The sequence below is a fragment of the Protopterus annectens genome, chromosome 6.part0 (assembly GCF_019279795.1).
Source record: "Protopterus annectens isolate FY-2018-M chromosome 6.part0, PAN1.0, whole genome shotgun sequence".
NCBI lineage: Eukaryota > Metazoa > Chordata > Ceratodontiformes > Protopteridae > Protopterus > Protopterus annectens.
In genome coordinates, this window is record NC_056737.1 from 1,667,139,073 (window position 1) to 1,667,160,784 (window position 21,712).

At 36.8% G+C, this 21,712-nt stretch overlaps 1 protein-coding gene across 1 annotated transcript in view; it reads left to right on the forward strand.

The window, feature by feature from the left end:
• DTL (denticleless E3 ubiquitin protein ligase homolog) overlaps positions 1–21,712 on the forward strand; it is a 279,535-nt gene that overhangs the window by 81,386 nt on the left and 176,437 nt on the right. The window lies entirely within an intron of this gene.

Below are 21,712 nucleotides of genomic sequence, written 5' to 3' on the forward strand. Positions count from 1 at the left end.
TCCAGAGACTATCTCCCAGGGTCCCAGAGGGGCTAAGGCTTCTATGGCAAAAAATCCTGTACCCTCTGAAAGGGACTCCAGAGCACTAGACAGGTGGGGGGAAAAGATTTACACCTCAGCCACTCTTGCTATGAGGGCACTAAATTGCCAATTTCACATGCTAAAATATCAGCAATTTCTAATGTCTCAGTTAAAACAAAAAATGAGCACACTCCCTCAACAGTCTGAATTGAAAGAAATGCAGGATCTGTTGCATGCAACTGAACAGGTGGGCAAACTTACTTTACGATGTGGATTTGATTCTTTGGAGGCTTCCTGCAGAGCAGCTGTCACTGGGTCTGTTATACATAGGCATGCTTGGTTAAAGGAACAAACTCTGCCTGATCATGTTAAAGCAAAGCTTCTAGATGCTCCCTTATAACAGGATGTTCTTTTTGGGGTTAAAGCAGAAGAAGTCTTAAAGAAAATGGAGGATAAGGCAAAATCTATGCAGACAGTCAAAGATTTCCTACAGGTACAGCCCCCTCGCTTCAGCAGAAATTGGCCAACAACAAATTGGTCCTTTTCCAGCTACTGACAGACCACAGAGGGGTAAATACAGACGTCCAAGAGGCAGAGGACAACCACAAGCCCAGTACAAACTTCGACAATGGGACACTGCAACACAGAAGGGAGGAGAAGACAGGTCCCAAACTACCAGAAGGCAAACTCAATGACTTGCACCTCATCTGGCCAAGCAACACTCTCTTGGCAGCCCCCTTGGGAGGAAAACTCGCACTTTTTTCAGACAACTGGCACATTGTCACAAAGGACAAATGGGTTCTAGACATAATTTCACGAGGATACAGATTCCATTTTCACACCTTGCCAATGAAAAGAGGAATGCCAAACCTGCCACAAAATCAATGGGCAGAGGCACAAAAACAAATTACAGCTCTCATGGACATGAGAGCCATTCAACTGGTACCTACTCGAGAGCAAGGCCAAGGATTTTACTCAAGACTCTTTCTAGTTCCCAGAAAGGATAATGCCTGGAGACCAATTCTGGACCTTTCAACTCTAAACACCTTCTTACAAGTACCCAAATTCAAGATGCTAACACTGCAGCAGCTTCTTCCCATGTTGGGCAAGAAAGCATGGCTAGTAACGTTGGACCTCAAGGAGGCATACCTGTATGTCCTTATCAGGCAAAGTTGCAGAAGATACCTCCGTTTCATTGCAGGTTCAACCCATTACCAATTCTCTGCACTGCCCTTTGGCTTATCTACTGCGCCCAGGGTCTTGGCACCAGTAATTGCATACTGCAGACAAAGAGGAATTCAAATATACCCATACCTGGACGACTGCCTCATCCAAGCAGAAAGCAAGGACATCCTCTTACAACATCTGGCTTTTGTAAAACATCATCTAAGTTTCCTAGGGTACACAGTAAATGAAAAGAAATCAAAACTAGTACCCTCACAAAATATGACATTCCTGGGTGCCAGCTTGAATACAACGGCCCAGAAGGCTTATCTGACGCCAGACAAACAACTACAACTGACTCAATATTTCAAAACAATGGCAACAAAGACCCAATTATGCAGGAAAATGTGACCTTGATAAAGGAGATCAGTGACTTAAGAAGGGAACTGAAAGTTTCTCGAACCAAAGTCCATGACCTTGAAGCAACATTGCGGCTGAACAGAAAAAACAAACCAGGCAGTCCAGATCTTGGAGTAGTTTTACTAAGTGGACCCCACAAAACTACACCTCTGCCTCAGCCCTCCAGGAAGACCTGAACCTCTGGCTAGTGAAATACTACTCTCCAACCTTGGTTTAGCTTTCCAACAAACTGTGGAAGTATGTCATTGATAAATGTTTAAATACAAACTTTAACCAGTGTACCCTACTCCAGCTACCTGCCCAGGACTGCCAGCAGCCAATATCACCAGTCCCCATCACTATTCTAATCTAGACCCTCTTCCATTAGTCTCCTCTCACCTTTTTTGTAACTTCTATCTCTTTTTGCTGTACTCTTTCTGCTTTATTTCTAGCACGATTACCCCTTTCCCACCTGTATAACTGTGGTAATAATCCCTTTGGCCACTAGGTGGCATCCTTTCTACTATCTGGTTTACTCCCTTTTGTCTTATTTTCTAACTCCCCCATATCGTTCTTTTTCATTTATGTCTACCCTCTGTACTTTCTCTTGCTTTCTGGACCTTGCCTATCACCCCTCTGTTTAACTCCTATACCCCAAATCTGTACATTACCATAGCTTTAATTTAATTATTCTTTACTACACATACACTTAGGCTACTTTTTACTAGGTTACACTACATATACACATAGACCTAGTTCAAACCTACCTGCTGTTTCCACACTTTACCACAAAAGTATTTGTGTCTTCCCGCTCCGTTCGCCCTTCGGGCTTACTCCGCTCCCCTCCCTGCCCCCAAATCCCACCCGCCCCTAGGACCTCTACATTTATCCCCCACAAAGACACACCCCTCTTACTTTACAACCAATCACATCCTAGACCCACCCAACCCACCTCTACTATCTTCAAATTGATTTCCCTCAAAGACACACCCCTCGTTTATCACAGTCAATCATATCGTACACTCATCCACACCCCATTCTATATAGTTTCCCACTCCCTGACCAACCTTCCCTTAATACATTCACTAACATCCCTGCACAGGCCCTCTGAACATGCCTAATTATAATCAACATTTCCTTTTTACTAACTTTCCTAACTGCTCTCACCTCTACCTATCTCTTAACCTTCTATGAACTACCCCTACCCTTTACTCTTATAATCCCAACCAGACATACCCAAACATCTCCACCAGCCTTATCTATAAACTATCTCAATACCATCCACAAAACCTCCTATCTTCAACCTAAATACCACCGCCTTTCTCACATAAAATACTTTATCTACAACCTTACAAAACTTCCTAACTACTACTGCAAACCCCCTCAACTCTTCAACCCTATATTATTTTGCTCATTAATAGATGGAGATATTCACCCCAACCCTGGTCCAAACCCCTCCCCAATTCCCACTAAATGCCACCCATTCATAAGAAATGGAACATTATCTACTAAACCCCCCAAATCACTATCAATTGCCCAACTAAACATACGAAGCATTTGTAATAAAATACCACAAATTCATGCCCTAGAAGTCCAACAGTTCGATATTCTCTGTCTAACTGAAACATGGCTCAAACCTACAATAAAAGACAATGAGATTATTCCCCCAGGCTACAACATCCTAAGACAAGACCGCTTAAACAAAAAAGGTGGTGGGGTTGCTATTCTCTATAAAACAGGACTGCAGATAAGTAGAACAAATCATAACCTTTCATCTGACGCTAGTATTGAAATAATTATTACAAAACTGCAACTCAACCCACAAAAAACATTAAATATTATCTGTACCTATCTTCCCCCAGGTAAAAATCCAACCATATTAGAAGACCTACTAAACTGTCTCTCACTAAATCACCCTCAAGAAACAATACTCTTAGGGGATTTTAACATTGACTGGAACTTATGTAAACAGACTAATCCATCCACCCTTATTAACCTGCATGGCTTCTCTCAAATAATCAACTCCCCAACTAGAATAAACAAACTTAATAATAAAGAAAGTATACTTGACTGGATATTAACAAATAGTCCTCAGCAAAAATATACAACAGGAACTCTCCCAGATGACCTCGGTGATCACTCCCTCACGTACATTATTAGGCATAAAACCAGTACTACTGTCCCCATCCAAGTCAGATCATTCCGTAGTAAGAAATATTTTGACCTCAACCAGTTTCAAAATGAACTCATGCTAGTCAACTGGTCACCTCTTAAATCTCTCCCAATAGATGAAGCAGTTAGTCACTTTAATAATACTTTTCTCACTATCCTTGAACATCATGCCCCAATGCGTTCTATGCGTGTCAAATCTAAAACAGCCCAATGGCTCTCAAATAACACTAAGAAACTAATCTTAAGTAGGAATAAAGTCTGGGCTAAATGGCGAACCACAAAAAGCTTAACTGATAATGTCACTTTTAGACAACAGAGAAATATGACAAAAAAAGCCATCATACAGGATAAAAAGAACTTCTATACTCAGCTTCAGCAACCTTCACCACACCAACCACATAAATTTTGGTCCTCTATCAGTAAACTATTATCCCCTGGTAAAGTTGCCACACCAAACCCATCTGGCTCTAACCCCGACTGCCCCTTACAAACAGCTAATGCCTTTAACACTTTCTTCACTTCAGCCATACTAAAGCTACCTAATCAACAAAGCCCAGATACCTCCAAACTATTTACACCTAGCTCTATTCCCCCCCCCCATTTCACCTTAAACCCATACCCACTTCTCATATACTGTCCTTACTTCATAAACTAAAACCTACAACCCCCTCTGCTGACTGATTACCAGCAGAATACCTCCAACTAGGTGCAAAAGCCTTAGCATACCCCATCTCTATACTTATTAACAGGACAATAAAAGAAAGTACAACTCCATCAGTCTGGAAAATCTCTTATATTATCCCTCTTTTCAAAGGAGGTGACTCTACTGAATATTCTAACTACCGCCCTACAGCATTACTATCTCCACTTGCAAAAATTATGGAGAAGTGTATCCACAAACAGTTACTAAATCACCTACTAGACTATAATCTCCTGGCTAATTGTCAACACGGGTTTCGACCATACCATAGTACTAGCACAGCCTTACTATCCTTCATCGACTCAATTAACAAAAACCGCAACAATAATACTCCTTCTTCGGCATTCTTCGTAGACCTGTCCAAAGCCTTTGACATGGTCAATCACCAGCTTCTTCTCCATCGTTTAAAGTCTTTCTCCCTAGATAATCCTGCCTTAAGCTGGTTCACATCTTACCTAGACAACCGAAAACAAGCAGTTCTATGGGACAACCAACTCTCTGATCTTCTCCCCACCACTATAGGAGTCCCTCAGGGCTCTATTTTAGGTCCTCTTTTGTTTTCCATTTTCATTAATGAACTTCATCTAGCTACTCCACAAACAACTTGCATTCAATATGCAGATGACACTACCATCATTTGCTCAGCCTCAACGCAGTCAGAACTTCACTCTCTGGTGGCCAAGGATGAACACAGGATAGCAGCAGATTTCTTCAGCTCCACCAATTTCATTACACTGATAGGAATTAATTACTTAAATTAATTTTTGAAGTAATTTTCTTTCTAAATATGTTTGTTTTATATAGTTCTTGAACTATATCTAAAAAAGAAAGGAAATTTTAACAATATTCCTGTCAGAAATCACTTTGGAAATTTTCCTGTCAGTTTATCAGTCTGAAATGAGTTCCAGTAAGACAAATTCTCAAGACTCCAGCATCAAGAAAGAACTTCAGTCTCTGATAACTATAATCCAGCAACTTACTGTTAAGATGGATAAAATGGATACTAAAATTGATACCTTCATAGAAAAAACTACAAAACAAATAGACTTTTTACATATAGACCTGCAACAACAGAAGATCCAGATGACAGGCATAGAAGAAGCTGTGAATGACATGGAAAATAGAATCCAAGAAGAGGAAATCAACATTGAGTTTCTGCTGAAACAAAATACACATTTACAAACAAAGCTGGATGACCTGGAAAATAGATCTAGGCGCAATAACATTAGGATTTTTAGACTGCCAGAAAATATTGAAGGTAACAATATTACTTCTTTTTTAACAACATGGCTCCCTAAAACTTTAGACTTACCAGAAGCATTCTCTTTTGGTATCGAAAGAGCACATAGATCTATAGCTAATACTAACTCTAACAAAACTATCCTAGATCAGTTATAGTTAGATTTATATCATCTTTGATAAAGAGATGGTTCTTAAATCTGCTTGGGCTAAAGCTCCTGTTAAGATTAATGAGGCAACTGTGCATTTTGACAATGACTATTCTTCCTTGGTAATAGCTAAAAGAAAAGTTTTTCTGCCACTAATAAGGGAGCTTAAAAGCACAGTTTAAAACATACCTTCTGTTTCCTGCCAAGCTAAAATCTTCCTTCCTGATGGTCCTAAAATTTTTGATGACTTAGACTCTGCTTTACTGTTTATCAAAAAATAAGATTTTGGATAAAATAGAGGAAATGGAATGGGCTAGTCCTTCATTAAAGAGACTGGCAACTGAAACTTCGTGGAAGACTTAAGAGAAGAAGAAGAGACTAAAAAACAAATGATTTGTTCTATGTTTTTTTTTTTTTCTCTCATCATTTTACTTCATTATTAATCTTTTTAAATATAGTTCCTGCATTTCCAGAAAGCCACAAATATTCTGAAAAAGATTTAATCAAAGTTATTCTCTGTGTGCAAAGAAATGTTTTGTTTCATAACCAGTCAAAATATCTGAGGAACTAATAACAAGCTATTATTCAATTTGTTTCTCTTTCTGAAAAGAGAAGTAAGGTCAGTAATTTGATACATTTTTTTTCTTTTTTTTCTCCTTTTCTTCTTTTCTTTGTTTAAACAATGACATTCTATTTAGATTATGTAGTGGGTAAAGGGTGGTGGAGGGCAGGGAGAAGAGTAATGAAAATATGATAAATGGAATAATAACATATTTATTCCTTGTAAAAAGTTTATATGTTCTTCAAATGCTATTCCTAATTATACTTTCTTGATTATACTGCTTATGCTTGTTTGTAAATAATCTGTCATGCTTTAACTAATAATAATTAGAACTAAATAATAGTAAATAATGTTTTATTTTTAACTCTATTAATATAAACAGTAAGTAATTTTCCATTGTATATACTTCTTATAGCTTTCTCTTACATTTTTTTTATTTCTGCTTTACACTCTTTTATTTTCTACTCTCTTTTTCTTTTCTTTATTCTTTTTCATATTAATATATAGAAATGCTTTTGATCATATAGACACAGTAAATACGATTTGCATAAAAATTGAGTTGGGACAAAAATATTGATTTTTATTACTTATTAATAACTTTGGGCTTAATTTCACTTACATAGAGGATGTAATAACCTGTAAAATACATTGCGAAGGTTTTGTCATGTTTAGATGCATTTACACTGCTAAATGAATGTTTGTCACTAGTTTTTAACAAGTTTCCTGCCAAAATGTTAAGGGAGACAATCTGGGATGTGGGCTGCCTCATCAACAGTGTCCTCGAGTTGTTTTAAAAGCTTCAACTCTCAGAATTCTCAGAGAAGCTGAAAGCAGTCAATTTGACCTTTGACCCAGATATCACACTGACACATCGCAGATTCAGGAAGAACACTCTACCAGGAAGTAGAACTGATGCAAATGAGACTATGTGAAGGAAAATGAACTCTTTAACATTTAAATGTGAGTTATTTTATATAATTACTTAAATATCTATGTTATAATTCATAAAATATGTCAGTTATAATGATTTTAAATGATGCAGTTTCTTGTAGTAAGTAAATGTCTTATTTTAGAAGGCATAGAAAATGAAACATTTATTCAAGTGTTTTTGAAAATTGACTGCAGCATACTAATCTGTGTTAAAAACTTATGTTCCAAACATATACATTACTATAACTCATTTAATTAATCTAATTGACAAGCATAAATAACTTTATAACTCTATTCTGGAAGAAATTGTCATGTGATATATTTTAAAGCAGTAGTATAGACATACAAAATACAGATGGCTTTTTTTTTTTTTTTTTTTACAATAATGCAAGTGTTTCTGAGAATTTGCATAACTATGCAGTATGATTTATAACAATTTCTATAAATATATTTTATTCTATTGACAATAATGAGTATGAGTAAAATGCTCATATACAAGCAATTCAAGGTTTTTTTTGGAAGCTGTTGACTGCATTTACATGACAGAAAATAGATGCATCTTAATATATGTAATGTCTGAACCATATTAGCCAAAGTTTTTGATTTAAATGAACGTTAGAACTTATTTTTACATACTTTGAATAAATTAATATGTAAATATGCCTTCCTTTTTTTTTTCTCTCTCTCTTTCTTTCACTCTCTCTTTCTTTCACTCTCTCTCTCTCTCTCTTTCACGTCTTTTATTTCTCTCTCTCCTCTTGGTTCCTAATATCAAGATTATTTGAATGCTATTTGAATACAAGTGTATTAAATTACATAGATGTATATAGTAGTATGAATAGTTTTTAAAAAAAAAAAAAAAAGTTTATTTTAGTTTATATGATGTTGTTTTATCAAATGTGTAGTCTTGTCTTGCTAGATAATTGAATTGAAAGCTGTTAATTTAAGTTAAATATAACCAGTATTAAATTGATAAGGTGGTAGCTGAGGTACTGCTGCTTAGGGTAGGGGGTTAACTTGAGTGGTAAATACTACTCTAAGTTGGAGTTTTTAACTCCAGGCTGGATGCAAGGTTTAATCCTTACATTATTTTCACTTGTTCATTGTTATATGTATATAGTTTTGACATCCACAATATATTTTGTACACTCATTGTCACTACAAACAAAATTGAATCCTATACAAAATCCCATAAGAGATTCAATAAATACAGCTATATTTAAAGGTACACCTAAAGGAGGAGATGTAACATTACTTATGTTGTTATTTGTTATTTTGATCATAAGATTCTTAAGTTTTAAAAATGCCAAATGACATCTTTAAAAGGAATTTCTTTAAACATTAATGGATTGAATAATCCGTGTAAAAGGGCAAGCCTAATAAGATACATTAATTTACATAAGGCCAACTTAGTCTTCCTGCAAGAAACCCATCTCTTGAAAAAGATAGTGATAAACTAGCGACAAACAAATATACAGTATTGGTTGGTTCAGAGCACACTCAGAGACAAAGAGGAGTGGCTATTTTATGGAATAAAAGTATGCCCATTCCTAAAACCATTAAGTCTTATCAGGATGACAAAGGAATGTTTTGTATGGTTACAATACAAATTAATGGGAAGACTTGCACTTTAATTAATGTATATTGGATACCTGGAATTGGTATTAATACAGTGAAACATCATCTTGATAAGATCATATCATTCTCTATAGGAGATATTATTTTAGCTGGTGACTTTAATTGTATACTACATGAAAGTGATACTACCACTATAGGAAAAAGAAGAATTACATCTAATGCAAAACATTTAAATGATTTTGCTAATTCTTATCATTTGAATGATATTAATAATCAGATTCAAAATCATTACCTTACACCTTTTTTTCTAACAGATACAAAACTTATTCAAAAATAGATAGGGTCTTTATTTCTAACCAGATGGTAACAGATTTAATTAATTCCAAAATCATTTCATGTCCTATATCTGATCATAATTCAATTGTTTTTGAATTCATGATAAAAAATACTCATAATGTTCAGATCAAAAGGATACCAGCATACTTGACTCAACTAAAAGACTATAAAGAATATATACTTTCAGAAGTAAAACATTTTTTAGACATAAATAATACTCCTGAAGTCTCCATTGTCTATGTTTGGGATGCCTTAAAATCATATCTATATGGACAAAGTATCAGATGGTATAATAATAAAAGGAAATCTTGGGATAAGGAATTGTTAGATATTCAAAGTAAATTAGACTCTTATAAACATAATAATAAAGAAAATATTATGGACAAGAAAGTTATTGAAGAAATAAACAAACTAAATGAAAAATACAAAGAAATTTTAACTCATAAAGTTAAAATAACTTTAGAGAAATACAAGTTTTGTCTTATTCAATAAGCCCCAAATACTTACATAGACTTAAAAATAAAACAAAATGTTGAATAAACAAAACCATATCAAAGAAATCTTTTCTCTAAGGAAAAGAAGAATGTTTCTAGTATACCAGAAATACTAGATGAATTTAGAAATCACTTTCACAAAATTAACCATAATAACATTAACATGGAACCTAAAGATAAAATAAAGGAGTTTATAACCACAAACATGAATAAAAAGCTCAATAAACAACAGATTAAACTATTGGACAAAAGTATTTCATATACAGAGGTTATTACACAAATAAATAAGCTTAAATCAAACAAAGCACCGGGTAATGATGGTATTATACCAGAGATATATAAAATCCTTTCTAAAAGTACATATTCATTAATACATAAGGTTTTTATTTTGGCCCAAACTGAGTTAATAACCCCCCCCCATCTTGGCAATATACATTTATTTCGCCAATTTTAAAACCTAATAAAGATCCAACTAGATGTACTTCATATCGGCCCATCTCATTACTTAATGTTGATTATAAAATGTTTATGAGTAGTTTTGCTGATAGATTGAAGACAATCATCCGCGGCATTATAGATATAGATCAGACAGGCTTCATTGTAAATAGAAATACTTTTGATAATATAAGAAGAACTTTAACATTAATTGATTTTGCAAATAGGAAAAAGAAAGATTTAACACTTATTAGTCTTGATATAAGTTCAGCATTTGATTCAGTAAGTTGGGACTATCTGTTTACCTTACTGAAGTGCACAAACTTCTCAGATGCATTTGTAAATCTAATTGAGCATTTATACAAAGGAACATTGGCTTATATTAAGGTAGGAACATATGTTTCACAAAAATACCCATTTTAAAGGTACAAAACAAGGATGTCCACTTTCTCCACTATTATTCACTTTAGTAATGGAGCCTTGGGCTAATTTGATCAGAAACAGTACTGACATAGAGGGCTTTGAAATAGATGAAAATACAACATCCAAAATTCAACTTTTGCAGATGATGTTCTAATTACATCAGCAGGATCTAATTCTTCTATGCAGTCTCTATTTGATAAAATGATGAATTTTAAAAGTATTTCTGGTTTAATATTCAATGAAGAAAAACTAAAATACTACCTATATATACACGAAAAATATTCTCATTAGTGATTTTACTAAATATGTACCCAATTCAGGTCAGATAACTTATTTAGGTATAATACTATCTAAAGATATTAAATCTATTATATATAATAATTATAATACCTGTTTTCTTAATATACAAAATCTTCTTAATACCTGGGATAATATGTTTTTACTATGGAGGAGAGACTTACAATTATTAAAATGATAATATTCCCCAAGATTTTATACTTAATACAATCAATAATACTTCCACCTACAAAAATAATTATCAAGAAACTGAATACACTAATGTTAAATTTCCTATGGGCACCTAATAGACCTAGGATTGCATTAAAGAAACATACTAATAGCTGGACTCAAGGGGGTATTTCTTTTCCAGACTTTAATTTATATACTATCTCTTCTATTGTAAAAGTTATTACTTTATTAATACATCAGTCATATGTCAAAATGGAAAGATTATTGGGAGCTAATTAGTATGCACTTCATGAAAATCTCCTTAACACATAAAAATATGATTGTAAATAACTCCATGTTATGGTTACTAAAGGAATTTTGTACTTCACCTATTACACCTAAACATATGGTTTGTTACCCATTAAATAATATTATTAGCTATCGTAACTTTATATTCATGCACCCTAAGTATAGGGAATGGAATTTTATTATATTCCCTATAATGTATACTCAGGGTATGCTTTTGTCATCTACTTCTGAAGGAACTCATTTAGCTATAGATAATGATCTAAAGTACTGGTATCAGTTGATATCTGATAATAAAGTTAAAAATCTAGATTTCTTAAAACAAGAATTTGATCTAAGAGAAACTTGCTGGTTAGAGGTTCAGACCTTTAGACAACATCTCATTAATAAAATAGATCTAATGTCTATAACAGTTAAAGAATCTATTCCAACACTGATTGATTACTTGATATTAAATTTACAACATAAAGTTTCTGATAAAGGTAAACTTTCATACATACATAAAATTATCAGACAAACTTTTTACAGTGTAGATACATACTGGAATTATTTCACTTCTATTAATGGGGACCCACCAAATCAACAAGATAAACAATATATATTGGAATCTGCCTATAGAACTACATCTTCCATTGTCTGGAGACTTTATACATGGAAATTTTTACATAGATCTTTTTATACACCTTTGATGATGAATAAAATAAATAATAAAGATAATCTATGTAAGAGATGTAATGTAGAAATTAATGCTGACTGGGCTCATATGTTTTATGACTGTATAAAATTGAAAGAATACTGGAAGTCAATTAATGAATTTTTGCAGGCTCTTTTTACAGATAATTTCATTATTTCTAAATCTCTTATATTATTCAACACACCTGTACCTCAAAGTGTTAAAAGGTTAAGCTTCCCTTGTTATGGTCTATTCTAGCAGTGGCTAGGAAAATAATAACCAGAAATTGGATTTCAGATACACCTCCTTCGTTCAATGAATTTAAAAATGTTATGAATATAGTGTGCCATATGGAAATAAACACAATTAGGTCAAGAACAACTAGAAAAACATCTTATTATATTGTATGGGATAATTTACAAAATTTGTTAAAAAAATCCTAATTTCAATAGCATGGTATTTTAGTTTAATTAATTGATCTGATTGTAGTGGATGTCTTTGTAAATACTTTAGTTGTTTTGTTGAATGTTATAATCATATCTATTTTTAATTACTTGTATAAAATTGTTATGATATTTCTCTTGTATGTTAAAACAATAAACCTGTTTTGAAAAAAAAAGAACTTCACTCTCTCACACAAAAAACCTTCTCAACTATAGAACAATGGTTCTCTAATCATTGTCTTCTCCTTAACCCCAAGAAAACCAAACTCTTGCTCTTTTCACCCACCCACTTGTCTACCTCTATCCATTTCACGCTAATATCTGATAATGGGACCATTATCTCTCCTGACCAAACAACAAAACTCTTGGGTATTACTATTGACAATCAATTAAAATTTGACAATCATATTAATCTTACAATAAACTCTACCAACAGAAAACTAGGCTCTCTCTACAGAATCAAATCTTTTCTTACTCCTGAAGCCAAAACTACAATAGCTAGAACCCACTTAATCTCAACCCTTTTATATGCTTCCTCCATATACACAAATCTTTCTAAACATAATCTTAGCAAACTTACTACATCATATAATAACATTGCCAGATTTGCAACTGCCTCTCCATATAGAACTCATCATTGTTTAAATCTCAAGAAGCTTGGGTGGCTGGAACTACCACACCTCATACAATACTATCAACTCACTATTGCCCATAATGCCCTACATCACCCTGACAACACTCCAATACTCTCCACCCTCATAACGCCCTATAACAATCAGAGGTACCTACGCTCCACCAACAAAATACTGGTCCAAACATCCCGATCCAAAAACTCAGCAGGTGACTCCACATTTTCCAACTCAGTTGGCAAAATATGGAACAAGTTACCACAAGACCTTACATCCCTAACTTCACTCTCCCTATTTCAAACTAAACTAAAATTCTTCCTAAATAACCATTGGCTATGTTCATGTCATAACCCTGGTTAGCTGTCTTTTTTTTTTTCCCATCTTTATCTGATTCCTTAACAACCTTTCTCTTTCTTCTTTTCTACAAACTCTAACGGAGTATTCAATCTTCTTCATCTTTTCTTTTTTTACCATCCTAGATTTAGATTCTACTCAAAAGTTTATACAACCTGTTTCAAGGTTTATTGCGTATGTTTGTTTTTTTTTTTCCTATTTTTGTATATTGATGTATATCTTGACATTGTTTAGTAGTATGTAGTGGAGCTTTTCTCCCCGGGCCTCCACTGAAAATGGACATATATCCAGTTGGACTAGCCCGGTAAACAAATGTAAAATAAAAATAAATAAAAAATAAAAAAAACTACCTGCAAGAAAAATTCTGCAGGCCTTGGGCTTCATGGCATCTTGCATACTACTAATACCATTTGCAAAGCTGCATATGAGGAAATTACAGTGGTACCTAAAAAGCATATGGTCTCAACACAGCCACAGCTTGGACACAATGATATCTCTCATTCCCTGCCTACAACAGGAGTTTCTATGGTGGTCACAGGCATGTCACCTCAACAAGGGTCAGCCTTTCACCTTGCCCCCAGCCAGGCAAACTATGACAACAGATGCATCGGACTACACCTGGGAGGCACACATGGCAGGACAGTGTGTTCAAGGCGTATGGACTGCAGAACAAAGGAATCCGCACATCAATCAAAAAGAGATGCTAGCTGTACGGAATGCTCTGATAGCCTTTAAGAATCTATTACATCCAGGACAACTTGCAATAAGGACGGACAACACCACAGTAATGTGGTACGTAAACAAAACAAGGGGGTACACACTCCTACCCTCTATGCAGGCAAGCGATGACCTTGTGGAACACAGCTCTGGCTTACCAAGTTCAGTTACAAGCTCAAATCCTGCCAGGAAAAAGGAACACATTGGCAGACTACCTCAGCAGAAACATCCTGGATCCCCACGAGTGGAAACTGGATCCACAAGTATTTGCAATGATAACTCAAAAATGGGGCCTTCCAGACATAGACCTGTTTGCCAGTCCTCAAAACTGTCAACTGACAAAATTTTGTACAAGGACACTTCACCATCAAGCTTGGAAAGTGGATGCACTCTCATTCAGTTGGAAAAACCTGACAGTATATGCCTTCCCTCCATTGCCTCTCCTCACAAAGGTGCTTCTGAAAGTCAGACAGGAGAGACCACGACTGATACTCATAGCCCCAGGCTGGCCACGCCAGCACTGGTACCCACTATTGAGGAATATGGCCCAGGGCCCACCTTGGATTTTACCACAAATTGCCCATTTGCTCACACAGCAAAACAATCAGATTCTTTACAGCCAGCTCAAAACCTTAAATCTGGCTGCATGGCACATCAACTAAGCATCCAGCCAGCTCCTCTTTCCCAAGCAGTTATGGATGTTATTCTGGAAGCTAGGAGGCCCAGCACCAGGAAGGCCTATTCGGACAAATGGAAAAGGTTTTGTGCCTGGAACCAAGCTAAAGGCCAAAACACACTTCAGCCTTGCATGCCTCAGATTCTACAGTATTTAACTGAGATGTTGCACAAAGGACTTTCTTTTTCTTCCATTAAAATCCATGCATCAGCTATTTCAGCCCACTACAACACGGAACCACCCTTATTTTCGCATCCACTTCTAAGGCAGTTCCTCAGAGGGGTAAAAAACGACAGGCCCCCCAGGAGAGCACCTACACCAACATGAGACCTCAATTTTGTTCTGGAAAAACTTACACTACCTCCCTTTGAACCAGCTTTCTCTGCAGATCTACAGTTCCTATCATGGAAGACTGCCCTGCTGCTAGCAATAACTTCAGCTAGAAGAGTCTCAGAGCTGCAGGCACTAATGGCAGTGGAACCTTTCCTCATTTTCCATCAAGACAGAGTTTCTCTACGAACTAATCCTTCCTTCATGCCTAAGGTGGTTTCCGGTGTGGCTTTAAATCAAACCATTCACTTACCCACCTTCTTCCCAAATCCACAGAACAAAGGAGAAAGACTCCTGCATTCTTTGGACATTCACAGGCAACTTCGTTACTACTTGGGTAAAACTAAGGCTTTCAGAAAATCTGACCAGCTCTTTGTATCCTATGCTACAGCTTCACAAGGGAAGGCTATATCAAAACAAACCATTTCCAAATGGATAGGACATTGCATTCGTTTTTGCTATACCCATCATGGAAAACCAGTTCCTGCTACCATTAGGCCCCACTCTACTAGGGCAACAGCTACATCTACAGCCTTCCTCAGGGGGGTTCCAACCAAGGAGATTTTGGAAGCTGCAACTTGGAGTTCTGTACACACCTTTACCAAACACTATCACTTACCACTTTACTCTAAGACTAGGGCTGGCTTTGCCACTGCAGTTCTGCAGGGCCTTTTAGCCTCCTCTAACCCTCTATAACTCCTCCACCTATCCTTAGCTTTGGGATTCTACCCAAGTGTGATGACTGCAGCAGGGTAACACAATGAACATAGTACAGTTTTGTACCTACCATAAATGTAAATGTTCAAGTGTACACCCTGCTGCAGTCCAGGTTACCCTCCCTCCATCCCCTCTGATCTGACTGACTAAATCTCTACAATACCTTCCTGATGTATTTGCTTATAGCTGGAGGGATTTTGTGTTTGTGCAAAAATTACTTAATTTGGTACTAATTACTGACCACCTTTTTGGGGGCACCTGACATTTGGGGCAAGAAAAACTGAAGAAAATGGCGTTGGTTGCATTCTATATACCCCTGGTGCACTGACGTCAGGGAAGAAGCAACAGACGCCGGACCAAGACTTTGGAATTCCGGCCGACTGCGGGAACGCCTGATGACAGGATAACCCAAGTGTGATGACTGCAGCAGGGTGTACACTCGAACATCTACATTTATGGTAGGTATAAAACTGTACTTTTCCCATCCACTCATCAAGATTTTTTTTGAAGAGTGCTAATGAAGAACTTTGCTTGACATAGATGGGGTGGCCTGTTCCAGAGTATGGGAAGTCTCTGGGACAGGAGTCTATCCCTCCAGCATGTCCTGTTTATTGTGGTGACAAGGTTAAGTCCCTAGACCGTGTAGCTCGGAGGGATTGGGATTTCTTTAGCTGTAGCATGTCCAACAGCTCTGGGTTTGACATTGCTTTATATGTTAGGCAAAGATCACCTCTGAGTAGGCGATATGCTACGGAGTAAAGCTGGAGTTTTTTGAGACTGTCAGTGTAGGGCATCTGTTTGAGGCCAGTAATCCTCTTTGTGAGATACTGTGAGATACTTCTGTGGCCTTTCCAGCTGCTGTAGATGTCTTGTGAGGTACATTCCAAAAGGGGTGTTGTACTCCGTAATGGGTCTAATGAGTGTCTCGTAGAGGGAAACAATGATCTCTTTTTATTCCTGGATGAGAACCCTTTTAGTTAGACAGTTTACATAACAGTTTAGTTTACAATTAAAAAAATGATTACTATTAGCAGTACAATTTAAAGAAATTCATAGTAAATTAAGAAGCATAACAGAGGTAAGATCAGTAACACAAAAAGTACAAATAAGTACTGTACTTCAATATTTTTTTTCTGTCTCACATAACTGATGTATAACTGATGTGGTAAGGTGTATAGCAAGTTGTAGTATTTTTGGAATAGTACAAATTATGAGGTTTGAGAGATATGAGGGTGCATGAATGGGGTGGAAGGGATATCTAGAGGTGTAATGTGACGTTAATGAAAATTATGTGAGAAATAATATGCTGTGAAGATTGTATGAGATTGTGGTAAAAAGGAATAGTATTGGAGTGGAAGTTGTATGGGATTGTGGAATACAGAATAGTATTGTAGTTAGTTAGGGTCATGACAAGTACAAGTTTTGGTTCTTATAAAGTGTAGTCTGTGTTCATTCTTAAATTGTATAGGGTGTGTAATGGAAATTAAGTGGGATGGGAGTTTTTTCCAGGCTTGGGATACAGTGAATTTCTATAGTAGTCTGCCGATAGTTTTTTGGGTTGGTAGATGTCAAGGAGGAGTTGGTTAGAAGTACGAAATATGCGAGCTGGAGTGTAGATGGATATCAAGGAGGAGAGGACAGGGCAGGAGGTTGGTTTATAAAGTACAGAGTGAATAATTTGCAACTGAGATAGGAGTTGTTGAGGAGTTTCAGCCATTGTAGTGAGTTTGAGTGCGAGGCAGTGGTGTGAGTTATGTGGGGAGTTGTGATGAATCTTGCTATTTTGTAGTAGGTTTGTTGGAGTTTGGCCAGGGTAGTGGACTGAATATTAGTATTGGGGTGGCATAGAGAAGGGAGGGGAGAAAAAGAGCCTGAGCCAGGGACAGTCTAGCATCAGAGATCAGGAATCTACAGTTTTGTTAGAGCATACCCAGCTTTTGGTGAGTTTGTTTTATACTTTGAAGGATGTGTAGGTTAAATTTAAGTTCGTCATCAATGATGGCACCTAGACGTTTTGTGTGCGAGTCATGTTGTACGGTGGTGGTGGTGGAGGATGAGATAAGAATGGTAGATTGTAGGTGAGAAAGTACATGGGAGGAATAGCAGGAGGTTTTTTTTTTTTTTTTAGGGTTTAGGATGAGTAGATGTGTATAAAAAAAAAAAATATATATATATATATATAACAAAGTACTGGTTGTGCTCCTTATAAAGTTTCCCTGGTACTGATTTCTTATCACAGCTCTCAAAACTCTTTCTCAGAACTGTTGATTATTACAGAAGTCCACTTTCTCATCCTTTGTTGCCATATCCGTGTCCGCTGTCATTCCATCCTGCCAGCTCAAGTTCTGCATCGCCATTCTCAAGTACTCCTATTTCATGAAGCATCATATATATTTTACTAGCTGTAATCCAAACGTTGCTGCATTCTCTTCTGCATTTTCTTCTTTTTTTGCTTATACTATTTATTTTCATTTCTTAGTAGTGCAGCCAAGAAGTTTTCTAAGCAAGTGCACCCATAAATGCACTCATTTACATGTTCATATCTTAAAACCACCCCTGGGTCCTTTCTGACCGCGTGCCTACCATCCAGTAAGCCTCTCGCAACCGGATTTGAACCCATCCATTCATTCATGGTGGGAATCATCCCTAAATGCAGGTGGTTGAGCCATCCAGAGGGTGCATCATTTAGGCAGGTGTAAGGGTGCTTGTGCTCTTGCTGGCATGTCAACTACAAGGATGCTTGTATATGTCCTACTATCTCTACTGGGTGGGACATGTGACCCATATCACTAGGGCGGCACTATGCTTTCCTTCATGTAAGTGCAGACTTCCCAGTTCTTGCGTAGTGAGAGCTGCCTTCATGCAGTAGCTAGATGGACTACGTGCCCACCTTCAGAGCACATGCTTACACCTTTCCTCTCAAGGCTTGTAGGTGCATATAGATGATTCCACCACTTCTTCCAGGATGGGCGCTCAAATCATCCCTGCCAGGTTGCATCATGTGCCCAAACCATAAGTCGAACTCTATCTGTCTGAGCCTTAATACTTTATCCATGTGGGTCATCAGAGCTGATTTACATTCTAATCTTTGATCATGTAAAGGACACAGAAGTGATGGATATTTACATCCAGAGGAAAGGCCATTAATGTTCAGGCCTCCACATTTGATTAAAACCTCCTTCATCTCAATTTTGTTTCTTCTCATTTCTTTTTCTTTATTCTCTTCCAATATATACTTTCCTACCCTCTCCCAGCTCTATATCTTTTGTCTCGCTGCTCTTCTAGCCCAGTAAAGGTATATATCATTTGCTTTGCTACTTGCTTGTTAGGATTTGCACAAGTACATGACAAAGGTGAATGTCTTTCCTTCTTTCGTAGATTATAGTAAGATAGTATTTTATGCTTTTCTTCACCACATGCCCATTAGCACAAAATCCAATACACATTAACAATATACTTAATCCAGATAGAATGTTGTTTGACAGGTAAATCATGTATTTGATTGTCATAATTAATAAGTCCTCCTCTTGTCCCTTCCAAACCAGAGCGAGACAGTCAGGCAAAGTGACAGAGACGCACGCATTCATTGTAAAGGTGACAGTCTCTCTGTATAATTGTGAAATTCACAGACTTCATTCCTAGTGTTATAGTATCAAATTGAATGGTATGATACTTATAGTTTTCTTTTTTTCTTTCATAATCTGACAGGGTCAAAAAAAGTGACATACAGGATATTGCTGATCAGACTGCAAGGCTGTGGTTTCAGGGATTTTTACTCCAAATGCTGTATGTGTACCATTTTCTTTAGGACAAGTACAGTTTGTTGTGTACTGAAACTTGTCTACAGCGAAGAAATTAATAAGAAATAAAGTTGTGGTAAGCAGAAAGGCTCTTCTTCTCTTATGCAAAATATTAATACAGCCCAGTGTATTCCTTTGCAGATCAAGACAAGGTCTATAAATGGACAGAAGACAACTAAGAATGAGAATACAACATGACTTCCATGCAGGAACATTTCAGCAGTACATACAGACTGTCCTTTGTCATTTGGTGTAGTTTTGCATAGACATAGTTCACCCTGGTCACATTCAGAGCCTAGTAGCTCAAGTGTTGTACTGGGATAACTTTATGGATGGATAGATGCCGGCATGTTTTAACTGTGAGTACGTGTGTCATATTTGGAACACACACAAGCATCTGTAACATGATCTCTTGAACTTAATCTTGTTTATGTACTGCTAAGGGATTCTGATTGGTACTTGTTAGTTGTGCAGTAATGGCTCTGAATCATACCTTTGCTTATGGAGGTTGCTTCTGAGGCAATCTTCTCTAAAGGAGTGTCATTTTCAAGTGATTTTGCATATATGATTTTGTGTGTGTGTGTGTATACGTATATGTGGAATGAGAATTAACTCTGCTTGTCTAAAAAAGTTTTGAACAGTGTTTTTATTTCATTTGCAGGTAAGACCGTATGGGGCCCAATTTCTTTTCAGAAGGGCTCAGCAATTTTCAACCTTTTTGAATACAACTGAGAGGTTTCCCTCCTCTCTTTTTTGTTAGAAATTTCTTACAAATGTGGTGGTGGCTGTGGTTCTTTAAATATAATTATTTTGTTGTTAGAGATGCCTAGAAGTTCTTTGAATGGACATATAGCATGATAGTGTCCTTGTGTTTATATATGTAGTTACCGTTTCAGTTTATCTAGTGACCATGTTGGAGGGAAAAAATATCCTTTGTTAAGCTCAAACCCATGGTGACATATAGTTTACAGATAGATCTTCCTGAGTGATTGAAAAAGTTATCTTAACATCTTGTTCCTTATGACAGCTTTGACTGTTGGAACAATTGTCTTACTCTGCTGGAGATTTCGGCTCAACATTTACTGTCCGCCGAGAAGTGTTCTCATTGCATAACAAACTGGAAAACCTTGGTAGGTTCTGCCTGCTTCTGGAATCTTTGATCAGAAATATGCTCTTTGGCTGTATCTGCATTACACTTCATGATTATTAGCACTATGTGAATCAAGAGAGTTGCAACATCTAAATGTTGCTTCTTTTCTCCCAGCAGCTGACCATCAGCTCCTCTATTTGTTCACTGGGTCTACCAGATCTACCTAAGCCGCCTCCTGGTTCGACCTGACCCTTGCCTGGGGCCATTGAGGATATAAAGGACACTGAGACAGTACACACTCCAACAAGTAGTAGGACACTAACTCCCCTCGCAGCATTCTTGCTAGCTGAATGATTGCTGTCCTCAGGAGGTGCATACTCATTTCCATGCATTTGTAGTCTCCTGAGTGAGAAGCTCACAGGTTGTTGTGTAACGCACAACTGACCAGACTTGTACATGGCATATTGCAGCAAGTCTAGGCTGCCTCTTTCCCCAAGGATGGATGTGCCAGCATTGGATGTTCATTTCCATCTTGCCTTGTGGCCCCAGGTAGGCTGGGGAGCATTAAGGATTTTATCCCTCTGGACTTCGGGGATGCTGCTGCTTTCCAAATGTTAATGCTCACACCTCAAGAACATTGCAGCATTGTGGAGTTGTATATAATATTAAGGCATGCGTATACTGCTCCATCTTGTGGTTTTCAGTTTTCTTTTCACCATTTTGTAATTTAATAGTCCACACATCTACTCTGAAGTTATTACAATTAGCTATGTTATTATAACTACTGGATTAGTCCTTTATGATTTAATGTCACAGATATCTATTACTCATAGTCTGCTAGTGTCCCCGACAGAGTTTTTACCCCACTAATCTGTATTCATGTAGAAGTACTTTGATTTGCATTTTTAGCTGATTCTTTAAAGTTGCT